Source organism: Pararge aegeria, chromosome 2 (genome assembly GCF_905163445.1).
Source record: "Pararge aegeria chromosome 2, ilParAegt1.1, whole genome shotgun sequence".
Classification (NCBI taxonomy): Eukaryota; Metazoa; Arthropoda; class Insecta; order Lepidoptera; family Nymphalidae; genus Pararge; species Pararge aegeria.
In genome coordinates, this window is record NC_053181.1 from 2,944,045 (window position 1) to 2,959,525 (window position 15,481).

Below are 15,481 nucleotides of genomic sequence, written 5' to 3' on the forward strand. Positions count from 1 at the left end.
TTATTGAAACGTGCAAAGTGGACAACTACTCGTATTTAGACAGAAATATGATCACAAATAACTTCACTTTAACTATATAGATTATTAATAGTTGAGGTTATTTAAACATTTCCGTAGCAGACTGAGCAGGTCTTTTGTGACAGAGCTTGTCCGGGGAAGTCCGGGGAAGTACATGTTTATTTGTGCCACTAGGCCACAATTTTGCAACGCTATATTTCGGTCTGAAGGTCGTAGGAGCCGATGTAATTATAGGCAAATAAGGCTTAACACCTACGCCTCTGCTTGATAGACAGGGCGGCACGTTGCAGGACGTTTCCTTGAATGATCTGAAAATGCTGCTAAGTTTACAGCCGATGGTTTTTCACTGAGGTTATACGTTCGTAAAAAGAACAGGAAAGCTCATTTTGCAACATAGAACCTTTGTCCATGAGAGAAATAAGCTTCAATCAACTTTACCGAGACCATTTTCGTTAAAGTCCCATAAGACCGTATACAGTAGGTATTAATTACACGTGAAACAATAAGCATTGTTGTTTTACAGAAAGCCCCGATGCTCATTGTGCAGCGAGCGGGGGAGTACGCTTTCACGTAATCGGCTTGAAGCGTAGTGCCGCTTTGCGATAAGGGCTCGCTGCGGACTGAAACGGACTTGTATTGTAGAGCGTTTCTGAACGCACAGCTAATGTTGCCAGTGCAGTTATTGCCGCTTATTGCATGTTGCATGCCTTTGTTTTTTAACAATGACGATGTATTCCGCTATACTGAGTTTAATACAAACGGTTAGGAATCGCGATAATGCTGTGTTACCCTCAGTGGCGTGCTTAGAGGGTTTGCACAGGGTATGCATTTGATATAAAATTAAGAAAATCTCCAGTTCGAGTTATAAAAAACTTAAGGATAGGCATTGTAAGAGTTATAAAAAGGCTAACCTTAAGTATTTATAGCTCGTACTGAACATTTTCTTCATTTCATATCATATGCATACTCATTGTGCATATGATATAAAATGAACGCTATCGGTTACCCTAAGTAATATAATAAATATAGAGTATGTCTGTTGGTATATCCTTCCTCACTTGGTTACAAGGCAACTAATTCACTTGATAACTCATTAAGTACTTTTATAACGGAAAACATCCTTAAAACTAAAGTACAGTTCTGGCGGTACCTCTATGCTTACATAATATAGCTAAAATGGCCGACAGTGTTCTTTACGTAATCGGCTTGAAGCGTAATGCTGCTTTGCGATCAGGGCTCGCTGCGGACTAAAACGGACTTTTATTTTAGAGCGTTTGTGAGCGCAGCTTATGTTGCGTTTACAGTTACTGCCGCTAATTGCATGTTGCATCCCCGTGTTTCTTATAACGGCGACATATTCAGCTGTACGGGGTCAATAATGGCTAAAAATCGCAACATTGATTCGATCGCAAAACAAAGCAACGGATTCACGTTTTTTCGACGTGACAACGCCTTATAATTCGATGGAGCCGGCTGCACGCACGAAAAAACATGACGCATGCGGCGTTACCTCGCTTTGAGGCGTTCCTGAATGGAAGTGCAAGCGAGAGCGCGGAACGAGCGACAAAGAGGCACAGTCGGCCTCCGCGTTCGACATCTGTCTCTCTCCTACTTGAGTGAGCGATGCGTCCGCGTGGACAGCTTCTATACAATAATACATTTACATGTTTTCGGCAAGGATGAAGTGCAGTGAAAAGTGAATGTGGTGTCAATTGTTTATAGCAACGATAGTAATAAAATTAAAATTAAAATTTTCTTTTGAAAAATGCAACCATTCCATCAGTATTTTCTTACGACGTTGTCACGTTCAACTATCGTCAGTAAGCCGACTTTTCAGACAACCAATTTTTTTTTCATAGCAATCTCTTATTGAACGGAGAGTGACATGAGCAATTAAATCGTAATAATAATTCATATACAGTATAAGACACCAGTACTCTGACATTTTACGTCATAAACATAGTAAAGTAAAACCCCTTCAATTTTTTTTAAGGATTTTGTTTATAAAATGCATCTATCTACAGATACGTATCAGTTCTCAGCTGGAATTTTCGTTGCTTTATTTCTGGAAGGTTTTATGTAATTTTAACATAAACTTCCTGACATTTCACGTCATGAACATAGTAAGGTGAAACCCCTCCAAATTTTATTTACGGATCTTGTTTATATAATTTCTCTACAGATACGTACGGGTACCTAGAATTTTCTTTGCTTGATTTCTGGAAAGCTGTACGTAATATAGCGAATAAGAGGTGAGGAGCGTGTGCAAGCAGGTGAATTGAAATTGTCTTGCCAGTCCGCTAGCGAGGCGTCGAGGTGCTGTGCTCTATTGACAAATTTATTAGCCAATATAAAAGCTGCTAGTTTATTGGTGCGCTGGAAATTGGAGCAATGGAATTGAAGGGGTTTGAACATTCTCTATAGAGTATACTAATGCAGATATGTGTATTCTTAGAGACTAGTGTTGTTTACTTAAGTAATTCCGTGCTACGTTATATAAGGCACTTCATATAACTTTTCACTTCACTTTATATATAAGGCACTTCACGCACCCAAGTACATACAATTGCACACTTATACACACACGCACACACTTACGCACAGTCACACTCACTCACACTCATTCATGCTGTTGGGAATATCGTAACTGATTTATTGTATATGTTGTACTTGCACCTATTGCTTAATTGTCACAGTTTAGGTATTTTGTAATCTAGATTTGGCATTATTTTAGTAATAAGATAAGCCCTTAACCAAAATAATTTGTAACGCTGTTAGATTACTAATAAATAAATAAATAGTTACTAAAGTTGTCACATCTAGTTGTGGAAGAATCCATGTAGTGCAGTGACACAGCCGCGGCTCGCGTCAGCAGTTGACCGTCGATATGATTTTGATGCGATGGTGCTTTAAAACTACCCACTTACAATTTACAATTTATTTATTGTACGCTCGAAGATGCAATTTTATATAATTACCCTCTTTCTGTAAATTTGCATGTAAGTTCCATTTAAGTGGAAATTCCTTTATGGAACAATAAATATCTTAAACCATAAATAAATATAAGATTCTATCATCAATTTCTAGGCTTAATGCCGTGCAGTGTGGTGACGGCAGTCAGAATAATTGTCACCACCCCTCCTGTTGCCGCGGTAATATCTTCTAAGAGAATATAACGAAAAATATCTACTGCAGTCACCAACCCGTCTGACTAACGTGTTGATTATGGTTCTACTTTCCTGTTGGGACCTAGTCCCTTAGACCAGCAGTGACCTGTTATAGGCTACTGATGATGATGACTTATAGGGTATCAAACAGTTTCATCACTATCAACTCAGAATAAACTCGTTACCAACTCAGAGGTCTTCACTCAGAATAAAAAGGCAAAGGCCAAACACTCTGGCCAAATGCGAATTGGCAGGCGCTTTCGGGAGTATCATGGAAAACTCATGCCGGTTTCCTTACTGTTTTTTCCCTTACTGTTAAAACAAGTAATATTGAATTGCTTCAATTAAAAACGTACATAACTACGAATTTTACAGGTGATTGCCGAAGCCTCCCCTTCCGGTGGAACAGACCTTAAGATCTTCGGGTGGTACCTTTACCACCCGAAGATCTTAAGGTCTGTTCCACCTCTTTCTCTTTCTCCTGGCTTTCATCGCTCTTATGATCAAGTAGTTGCTTATAATGTTTTGACGTGGATCTGTTTTCTAGCTACTTGAAGAAAATTAAAAATGCATCTTTTAAAAAATACCTTTGATGTACCTTTATACTTTTGATTTATCTTTATATTCAATTATATTCCTATTTTTTTCTTTCCTACCACTTATTGTTTTACTACTTTGCTCAATGCTTTTAAAATTTTCTAATATTGTAAATTAATTGTACTTTTTCGGCAATGTTTAGTCTGTGTTATAAGAATGTTATTATATATGTATTAAGTTACTTCCATGCGGCCCAGCGCACGGGTCTCTTTCTACAATGAGATGGGGTTAAGGCCGTAGTCCACCACGCTGGTCCAGTGCGGATTGGTGGACTCAACACACCTTTAATTTAGATAATTGTGAAGAGCAAACTATGAAAAATTAAACCCAAATCTTTTTTTGCTTCTAACACAATTTTTAATGAATATTAAATGTACGATAAACGGAACAAATATAGAGAGAATAAATAAAGTAAGTACACTTCGTCGCGACAAAGGAGAGGCAGTAAATATTCCTCCCCAACCTGAACCAAGTGAGGCATAACGTTCCGCCTCTCGACCAAAGTATAATACCTAATAACTAAGGCAACGAGTACAAGCTAGTGACAATGTGAGTTACTGCGAATAATACCTAGTTACATGTAACAAATATGGAAATAGAAGCGCTAATAGCCTAGTAGTTAGGACTTCGACTTCACTTTCGGGGGGCCGATTTCGAATCCCAGCACCTATAACGTTATAAGTAATTCAAATACTTGCTTGAAGCAAGCGGTGAAGGAAGACATCGTGGGGAAACCTGCATTCCTGAGAGTTCCCCATAATGTTATCAATGGCGTGTGAAGTCCACCAATCCGGTCTGGGCCAGCGTGGTGGACTAAGTCCTAAGCCCCGCTCATTATGGGAGGAGACCCGTGCCCTGTAAAGGGCCCTGATGATGATGATGACATGTAACGACCTCCCGGGCGCACTCTGCAGAGTGTTTAAGTGCGAGGCAACCGGCTCGATTAGGGAATCAATAACTTCTTGATTATCTGGTATGGTCTGATGGGAGGCTCCATCCTACCGACATACACGTAGCCGCAGAGTAATTTAGCGTTTCGGTACGATGACATGTAGAAATCGATTAGGATTTAATATAGCTTCCATATCCTTAACAGGCCCGCTACCACCTTAAGCTGCACAAACAGTTAACACCAAGGGATATCGTGATTACATGAATATCATCATCAACAACCCAGCCCCTCTGCAGGGCACGGGTCTAATCTCAGAATGAGAAGGGTTTAGCCCTTAGTCTACCAATATGGCCAAGTGCGGATTGGAGACTTCATACGCCGTTGAGAACATTATAGAGAACTCTCAGGCGTGCAGGTTTCTTCGCAACGTTTTCCTTACACGTTTACATTTATCGCCAGCTAGAAAAGCTAACTATGTCTGCGTTCTTAAGGCTTCTAGGGTTTACAGCTTCTAGATATCATACTCTTTGGAGATTTAATGCTAGACTTGAGATACCTACTTAATTATTTCTCCTAGGATTTTGATGATAAATTAACTCCTAGATTAGATAAAGTTTAGGATTATATATTGAGATTTGATGTATAAACATTTACACGGTCATAATAATATCCGAATGAATATTCCAAAATAGGGTTCAAACAATATTATTAATAAATCTATGAAGGCTCAAAATAATATGAGTTATTATTTTTAAATTATTTATATGTAATTGTTTTTTGATTATATAATTCTAAGCATAAATAACAAATAGTATAAAGACACACAGGTTAAATAACGTGCCAACTTACATCAATCCCATAGAACGAATGAATCTATTCAACTTCCACCCAAAACGCTGAAACAGCTATTTCTGAAACAAAAAAAAAAACATTTTAATTCCAGGGCTTAACACATTTGCTAATAAAGAATCTTTATATGAAAAATATTATAACTGTAGGCTTTTCAAAATTTTAACTTCCTGCAATTAGCCTCTTTAAAACAGGTAAGAATGTATCTATAAGTATTGCCTTTTTACCTAGACCGACTGTTTAACCCGAAAATTCTTTTGTCTGCATGCGTTACATGTGCTAAAAAAAAAAAGATATCAAATTTTAATGACTAAAGATTTTCCTCTCGTATAATATTTCGTCTATATCGGTCCCTCATAAAAGCTTGAATGCATGCTTTTAAAAATCCATTATACCTATGGCACAGATTTCCGAGCCTTTTCAAGTATCTCAAGTTTTTTTTTAAAACGTTGAACACATTATTGTAATGCAGTTTTACGTTCTTGACGAAATATGACGTCAGAGAGAAGAGCTACTTTTTCACGTAATGCTATCACAAAGACTCAAAAATATTTTAGTGTTATATAGCCCATTATATCATCACGCTAAGACCCATAAGGGCACGCTCACCAATGAAATGAAAAAATTTTCAAAATCTGGGTGTTCTTTCCTTTTGAGAGCTACCGTTACGTGCGCTGCGTAAACGGTTAGTTTCTCAAAAATCATATTCGACAATCAGTCCGTGAAAACTAATGACTTGCTTTTAAAGATGACTTATATGCGGACGAAATCGCGACGGACCGCTAATAAATAAACCTAGCCCTAGCCCTAGGTACTAAGATGACTGATGATTATTGTTTTTATGAATAATATACATAAATACTTATAATATACTGATAAACACCCCTATAATTAAAAACATTCGTGTTAATAGCACAAACATTTTCCAGTCGTGGGAATCGAAACCACAGCCACTCAGAAAGCAGGGTCACTGGCCACTGCACACCAACCCCATTTCAGAGTGCAAGATAACGGAGTAGATTTAATGAAAAAATTCATCCGAATACCTGTAACACTACAGCGATGTAAATGCCTCCCATATTGAATTCTCTACGGGCGGAGTGCACATAAAGCACGCTACAAAGCGAGTGGGCTCAGGTAAAGCCTCTCATCGCTTATGAAAGTGCATCTCCAGTGCATGTTGGCCATAAGACCTGATTATACAACCCCTTCCAGTTTATGAAGTATTTATGAACTTCCACGTTTCGCAGATGGGCAAGATAGCTTCGTTTACAGCTTTGACCGTCTAATTGTTCCCTATACAACGAGTAATTTTATTACGAAGTACTGTTGAAGGGTAGATAAGTATATTTCATAAGGGATCATCCTGTAAAAATATTAAATCAAATGAAGCATGTTTATTTTTCCATACAAACTAATTTAAAACATTCCAAGTGTTTACTTATGACAACCCTATTGAAGACAAAAGACCGACACGCGCATATTACCTTCGCTGTCGCTTCGCGTACCAAATGAAGTGGCAGGAGGCACTTCATTTTAATTTTCCATGTGATGTTAAGGCTGTATCTGAATTCTTTCAGTAAAAACTATGGCAGTAGTTTATTTAAAAACTATTACACATAACTAAACTATAATGAGTCTCAGAAAGCATGGAGTGAGGTTTTCTTAGTCGTATTATAAACACTATACGTTTACTGTCTTACTAATTAACGTTGAATAGCGATTGTATAGTTACGCAATGATTTGTCTTCTTCTATTGAATGTCAATTTTCTGATGAAACGTATAGAAAAAACGTTATGTACTTGATCACTACTATACAGCGTATTTTAGTAGTAACCTTAAATAAAAATTTCATAAAACCCGACTAAAGAAACATCTTATTCGCAAGTTTGTGGTAAGAGAGAAAGACAGACAGACAAACAGAAACGCACACGCACACGTCGTTTTTGCAACGGGGGTTAAAATCAAATCGACATGACCGGATTTGCTTTCAGAACGTAGCCGCTCTGTGCACTTATTCGCTATTACCGTTTTTTTTTTTGCCTAAATAACATTTAACACACCAACCAAAATAGTCATGAATCCCTACATAACTTATTTTTTTAATCTTATGCGAAATTTTAATAAATTACTAAATTTGGTTTTAGGTATCTTTGCCATTTCTTTGTCAAAATTTACCTTGCGAAAGATTCTTAGGAGACGAGAAACGGACAAGTAATGATATGCGATGGATTTAAGAATGAAAGATTGTATACGGTACGGAACTTTATTTATCAATAGTACGGAAAAAGGAGAAAATTTCAAATTTCAAGAGGAGGTCATTATTATCAATTATAGCTAATTTTAGAATATTTGGGGATAACGTTAGACCGGCAAGCACGGGAAAATTTCACCTCACTGGAAGTCAGGAACTACGCGTACGAATCGGGTACTTATAGTCTTTGGTTTCATAGCACTATGAAACCAAAGACTATAAGTACTTTGTCAAAGACAATACTTCTATAATCACACATTTCGTCATCTCACTGACACTAGCACTATAAAGTTGTCTATTTTTATCAAACAAATTATAATCCAGACAAAAAGGGTCTTCGTCGGTAAGGTGGTAACTAGCTACGGCCGAAGCAACCCACCAGACAAAAACGTTTTCCAAAGACAAAAACAGATTCCCTCATGAATTAACAGATGATTAAAACACATGCTGTCAAAAGCATCGATTAATTTATCATACATGAAAACTTCATTGACGAAAAACTCATCGTGGAGTACCGATATAAAAATCATGATTTGCAATCAATCCAAAATTGTTTACTTTAATTATCTTAGAACTAAAATTATTTGCCGTATTAGCAGTGAGTGTGGACTGCCATTCCAGTCCACATAGAGTCCATTCGTATATATACAGAGGACGTCTTGCAGAGCTTAGAAACATAAGCAAGGATAACAAGCCTAATCACACTGCAGCGGCAGATGCTCGTGATTGGATTAGCTATTCCCCGCCAGCTCGGATTTCAAAATTATATCGCTCCATAGTTTGAATCTCCGTGATTAATTGTACATAGTAAACCAATGCTGGATGTGATTCATAACTAAGCAGGTACAGATACTGAAATAGTACATTTATACTAAACTTAAGTTATGCATTTGAGTTTGTTAGGTATTGTTTTGCGTTATAATATTAAAAGCAATCCAGTTTTATTTATTTTGATAATTAAACGTACCTAAATGAAAAGTGGGTAGTTGGAAAACAAAAATGAAAACGTCAGTTCGAGGATGTGATTTATAACTAAGCAGGTACAGATACTGAAATAGTACATTTATACTAAACTTAACGTAGACAGAGAAGTAAATAGACGAATGGTTAGCGTGCCGCTTGTGAGACAGAGCATATTTGAGAAGTGTTGCCATACATTTTTTTTTACCCCGATTCTAAGGTCCAGATTTCAGGTCTTCTACCACACTTATAGTTTGTTGGTATTTGTTTATTACTATTTGTTCCATACAAAATTTATTTATTTATTTCCAACTTACCACTAGTTTTACAGGAATTTTCCTAATGCACTAGCGTAGATATGCCTACCTACATACTAAACTTTATCAGTGTAGCAAAATGTAGACATTTGTTTCATTAGAAGCAGCTACACTTAGAAACATATCCTAAAGGAACTGCATAATAATTTTTAATGTTCCGTAATTAACTTAATTGTAAAAAGGGAACATTTATGGAATAACATTAGTATGTTGGTCTGTGAAGCAATTTTGCAGTTTTTTTTATGAGAAAGGCTTCTGGCTCGTGATTAGTTGGAAGATGAAAGCGGAGCGGTTGGCTTCCAGGCAACTTTGTCAATAACATTATAAATCTATATATATACAAACTAAAGATGATTTTATAGTAGGCTAATAAACAAAAAGTGTAATAATTATATCATCCAGCATATCTCCATACAATGAAAACTCAAAAGCTAAATTATTCACTGACCAGTGTTGGAACAGCGTTAGGATACAGAACCGTTAGTTTGTTCTTTTTAAAGACCATATTTTTATGAAAGTGTTTGCTGCAAATCTTTAAACTCTTTTTGGGTGTCCAATTAGTGCGACCTGTGGATTCAACCCATAGCAACAATTAATTATGGACCGTAGGAAAACTGGAACAAAATATTTTAAACATAATTTTTAATAATAGTTGGGAGATTCGTTTCTCCGCATAGTATAGTTTTAAGTTTACTTTTCTGTACATGAAAATGGTCAAAGACTATCTTCGATGGATTCCGAAATATTTCGAGGAGTATAAAAAAAAATTAGCTTTAGACTTTACAACGTAGTGCTTGCATATTTATTGGAGTCAACAAGTTTTTTTCTTACAGTTTCACCAAATACATTTTTTCTCTAATACATGAACATCGTATCATACATTCATGGAATTAAATTTATGATTATTGACACATAAAACTTGAAATTCTATAATTTTAATAGAATAGAGGTTTGGGCAATTTTCATGTTGAATGTAGGCAACACTGCACTCTATTATACTTTAGGTTATGTATGATTAAAATTAGCATAAAACCTTATAAACGATCTATTTTCTATTGCAAATTGTGTTGTATATTATAGAAATATAATAAACGATAATTATTTATACTTTTAGCAAATCAAAAGTATTGTACTTACGAGTGGAACGACAAATCCGTAAATTTACGTTCACTATCACTTTATATCCTAAAACACTGCACCGTACCATGTTTTCGCAGAAATTCTTTATGGAAGCTGGTTATTAACAATGTCAAATTAGTAAGGTCTGAATTTTTGTGCTCACAATCGGTGTATCTTAAATTTCTTACTAATAAAAGTATCTCTTACTAATAAAACGATGGCTAACTGTCAAACTTGTTTCGCAAAGTGCTTTGCTAATCCATGAAAAAACCGGCACGCGGTATGAGACAAAAGACCCTATCCCTTTATCTCGTTTATTTACAAGACGTATACATAAGTTGTTCTCTTACTTGTGTGAATGCGACGGATGCTATCCATTTGTCTATTTACTTCTCTGTCTACGAAACTTAAGTTATGCATTTGAGTTTGTTAGGTTTTAATTTGCGTTTTAATATTAAAAGCAATCCAGCTTTATATATTTTAATAATTAAAAGTAAATGAAAAGTGGGTAGTTGAAAAACAAAAGTGAAAAAGTCGGGTCAAGTCAGCGCGGGCATCAAGAATTTGGAGTATGTCGTGGTGACGAAATAGAAAAGGTGCTAGATTTAATGGTGGATTCAAACAACGGCGTTTTATTGATCCAGAGGTTCTCCTTACAAGTTGTAGTCTGTTCCAGTGATTTTATAAATACAAGAGTTTAAAAAATTAAAGATTTTATTCTAAGATTTTGGAGCTTAATCAACATTTCTTAAATATAGTTCAATTGGTACATACCACGATAATAGTGTATTTTATTATTTTATTTAAGACCACGTTACGAAAAAATAATCAGACAATTATCAAAAACAACCAAATGCGAGTTCTAAAGACGTAGTTTTTAAACAGACGATGTAACACATTAAATCAATGGTTGTTTAATAACACTTAAACTTTCTACCTGTGATTTATATTTTCTATATAGAGTTGATTTTTTTTATAGCTGTTGCCAATGTTCTTTACGTCCGCGTTTATTACAGCTTTTTAAAAATCCCGTGGGAATCGTTGGTTTCCCTTGAATAAAAAAAACTAATGATACTCTACGCCCTTTCAACTAACTCCAAAAGTAATGTCGATTGGTTGCTCATTTAGGTCGTGCAGGCAGGTAATAATAACTAGGGGTCGCCTAGTTGTCGAAATTCGACCATAATTAATAAAAACTATAAGTTTTAACCTTATTAAGTTTCTATTGTCAAAGACTTTACTTCTATAATCACAGATTTCGTCAATGCACTGACACTGGCACCATTAACTTGCCTTTTTTTCAAACAAATTAGAATCCTGACAAAAAGCCACGACACACGGAATCGTACCGGAACGCTAAATCGCTTAGCGGCACATCTTTATGGTAGGGTTGTAACCAGCCGAAGCCCAAATGTTCAAGTAAATGAAGCGTTTTAGATTCTCGTATAAATCGCTTTGCATTAACAGAAGATTCAAACACGGATTTAAGAACATTCAGAAACCGTGTAAACGACTAATATGCATAAAAAACGACTCCACTTCAGTAGTGTTTCTCGAGCAGGCGGTTAGACTATTCATACCATTTAGCAGTTGACAGTAATTATTTTACCTCTAATTTTTCGGTGATGTAAAAAATTTAATGCAACTTGTTGTACCTACTCTTAGTATAGAAATCGACTCACTTTAATTTCATGTTTAAAACTATACTAGCATTTTCATGCAAGAAAACAAACTTTATATGACCGAAGCTAGGCAACTGCGCTTTTTAGCTGCACTTTTTTAATTATTCCCGGAACAAGTTTACGTATTAACTTCGGTGCTCGACTCAACATCTAGTCATGCTCGTGCTCCCAACTTTGTCCCGTCGAAAAGTTCAGATATTCCGCTAGCCCCGACCGACGTTACAGTTTCGGTAAACAATGTTCTCTTTAATTTCACTTCAACTTTCACGTGAAGTTAATATATTACTTGCACAGAGTTCTGTATTACTCGCTAATTTAAGCCATGCCTTAGCTTGTGATAACTTTGTAAAGACCCCACAGTCCACTTAGGGCGATGCCTATGATGCAACTAATATGTATTGTACTAGTATTAAGAAACTTTAGTAATATAATATCTGAAGCACAATCCACTTTGCCAAATTTCAACCTTCTGATACAGCCAAGTTGAATAAAGCGAAGGAATCTCTAACTTCAATGAACGCATGATGAAATAAATTCAAAATCCAAATTCAAAAATTCTTGATTCATGTAGGCCTATCACAGGCACTTTATGAAGCCTACATATATATACGTTTACATAATTATAAGGGGGTGGTGATAACACCTTTCGCCAACTTAAATCTAAAGCTACAAGGGTTGCAACGCGCCTAAGATGAGCCCACAAAAAATTTAGCCGAGTAATTTTTTTTTTATAACCATCTCACAGTCAATAATTATTAAGCTATGAAGTTAGGACGTTAGAGAAATTCATTCCCAAGCTTTTTGATCGTTTAAGAGAGACATCTCAAAAATTTCATACGGTAATTTGTTGTGATTACATAATCAATTTAACGTAGCCTAGAAACTCCACAACGAGTTTATTTTTGCTTCTAATGTTCATATGGTGCAGTCAATTTTCTTTTTAAATTTTGTTATAATTTTATGGACATACATTTCAATTTATAAATAGTTTTTCAACATTTTCAAATATGCACTGACTATGAACCGTCATTATTTTAACTTCTTTAAGAACAACCCTCTTCTGCTGGACGAAAATAGAATCAACATTAGCAGCACTACCCCATAATAAAATGCCGTAGGACATAATGCTGTGAAAATAGCTAAAATACACAAGCCTAGCAGTTTCTATATCTGTCATAATATTACGAATCTTTTTAACCGCGTATGCTGCGGAACTAAGTCTGTTCGATAAATAAGTAAATAGAAACAATGAGACAACTTTCTTTACCCAAATCATCTTGTGATGTTTTGGGTAAAGAATGTTGGCTAGAATAATGTTTACCAATGTTGAGGTTTGTAAAATAAAGTAAAATGAAAATAAAACAACTATTTAAATTAATAATAGTATTTTGAAAGAAAATATGAGACCGACTTCATTATACATGATGCAAAATATCTTTAAGGTACAATTATGAAAGTACGCAAACTCGTTAACATGGATGGTATATTTATCCCGTTATTTTGATTTTAAATGAACCGATTTTGACATTTATTAAAAGTAAGTTTTATTTCTATGTATATATCGATGAAATAAGAGCAACGTATAATTGCGACTCTAAACGTTATTGCAACCGTGTTTTTTTTTGTATTTTCTCAAATTCACAACTCGCAACTCTAATTATTCCTTAAGCTTTAGTAATAATAGAAAAGCAATTTGGTTCTGTAGCTAATCGATAATGCTCTTAGATTGTAACGTATAGAAACAATGGCTCTCAGAGTCTAACAATGATAATTTAAAAAATAAAAAGGCGTTTTTTTCAAGACGAACTTTTTCATTGCAATAAAACCTATACCTTGCGCCATTAAAATACAAAGCATAGACACGTCTGGCAACCACATCGTTTGAAGATATAGTAGTGGGTGAGGGTTCGGCTTCCCTTTCGGGGCGACCGACCTTGGCGTTTTTTTTTTATTTAAGCAATAAAATAGCACTAGCTTTAACGGTGAAGGAAAACATCGTGTGAAAACCTGTATCCCTGAGAGTTCTCCATAATGTTCCCAAGGAAGGGCGTTTAAAGTCTACTACTTCGCACTTGACCAGCGCGGCGTGGTAGACTGCGGCCAATCCTTCTCGTAATGAGAAGAGACCCGTGCGTTGTAGTGGACCGGTCATGGGTTGATGTTGATCATTCCTTGAAAAAAAATTTTTAACAATAAAGAAGCGACTTGGTAAAACAACTGAAATGAAAGAAAAAATATATACTACAACATTTTTAACTCTTTACTTAAAAAAGTTGCAGAATATAATATCTCTTACTTTACTTTGAACTTCCACGTATATTAAATTCATTCCTTATATATTATAAATATAAAAAAGCAGAATACAAACAGTAATTAACGAACTCCTGTATTTGTAAATACTTGTAATAAAGTATTATATTTGTAACAAAAGATCACTTTAATCAACCCCAATTTATTGGGAGTCATCTACATCGAATCTTTTGTTTGATAGTTAGATTAAAATCCAATCAAGGAGTCAATTGCTCCAAGAATCTAATAAGAGTAATAAGTATCACTGTCGCAGGATCTAATATTCGTCACTTCACAAAGGGTTTTATTTGCCAACGACCCTTTCAAGAAATACGTACTTAATACGCCATTTAATAAAAAAATATTTTGTTTTTTAGAATTGAAATATTTTTCGGTTAGGTTTTTATCAAGCCTAAAAAATAGGTGCTCATACGTAATTTGTTTATTTTACGTTGATATCGTCTTGCGATTCCTAACCACTCAATTTATAGATATTGAATTCATGAATGGCCTTTACCAGTCCACAGCTGGACTAAAGCCTCTCCCAACAGAAGGGTTTGCCCATAACCACTGCGTTGGGCACCAACACATCTGTTGGTAATCGCAGAAGATGGTAGTAGTAGCACAGAGGCGGATTCAGCTCGTTCTCCGTTATATTCCGTTGATCGCTTCGTACGACCCCCGAAGGAAGAGGAGTTGATGACAACTTTATTCTAATCTATCGTCGCCACACGGCAAAGTATCTATCTATCATCAAAATATGAAATCTGTATGTTTAATCAAAAAACAATCAACTCAATAACAAAACAAAAAAGATGTAGCTCGATTAGGTACTTTGAAACCAAAAACTTGTATGTTCCTACTATGAGGGTATAAGAAGCGTTTAAAAACTTCAAATAAAACTTAATAACAAAGAAACACACAGCCCATTAATAGTAGTAATATGAACGGCTAAAGGTAGTGGACCCACAGATTCTAATATCATTTAATATCAACAACAATTAATTATACAAGCAATTAGTGAACCCAAACTAAATTCTAATATAATTTAAATTACAAACATAAATTGTAATACAATTACTCGACAGAGATGCGACAATTTGGATGTGGAACAAGAAAGCCTTAACTATATAGCACTGTCGCACAGAAAGTTGGACCTAAATACGAGTCGTCCTAGTTTGAAGTCAGACGCTGGGATGCCAGGCATCTTTGTTAACTGGGAATGTAAACCTCTTCATAACCCTAGACGTTAGGATCTTTGAAATAATGGAACTATATTAAATCTACTAGATGTGATAATATTATATGTATTTGGCGCCTAGACAGTATTCAAGCA

At 35.5% G+C, this 15,481-nt stretch overlaps 1 protein-coding gene across 9 annotated transcripts in view; it reads right to left on the reverse strand.

Moving 5' to 3' along the window:
* The window catches only part of LOC120627767, a 236,230-nt gene that overhangs the window by 196,390 nt on the left and 24,359 nt on the right, over positions 1-15,481 (reverse strand). For all 9 annotated transcript variants that reach the window (XM_039895841.1, XM_039895832.1, XM_039895867.1 and 6 more), the window contains exon 2: positions 5,524-5,585. The gene's annotated coding sequence lies outside the window, so the exon portion shown is untranslated. The remainder of the gene's footprint in view (positions 1-5,523; positions 5,586-15,481) is intronic.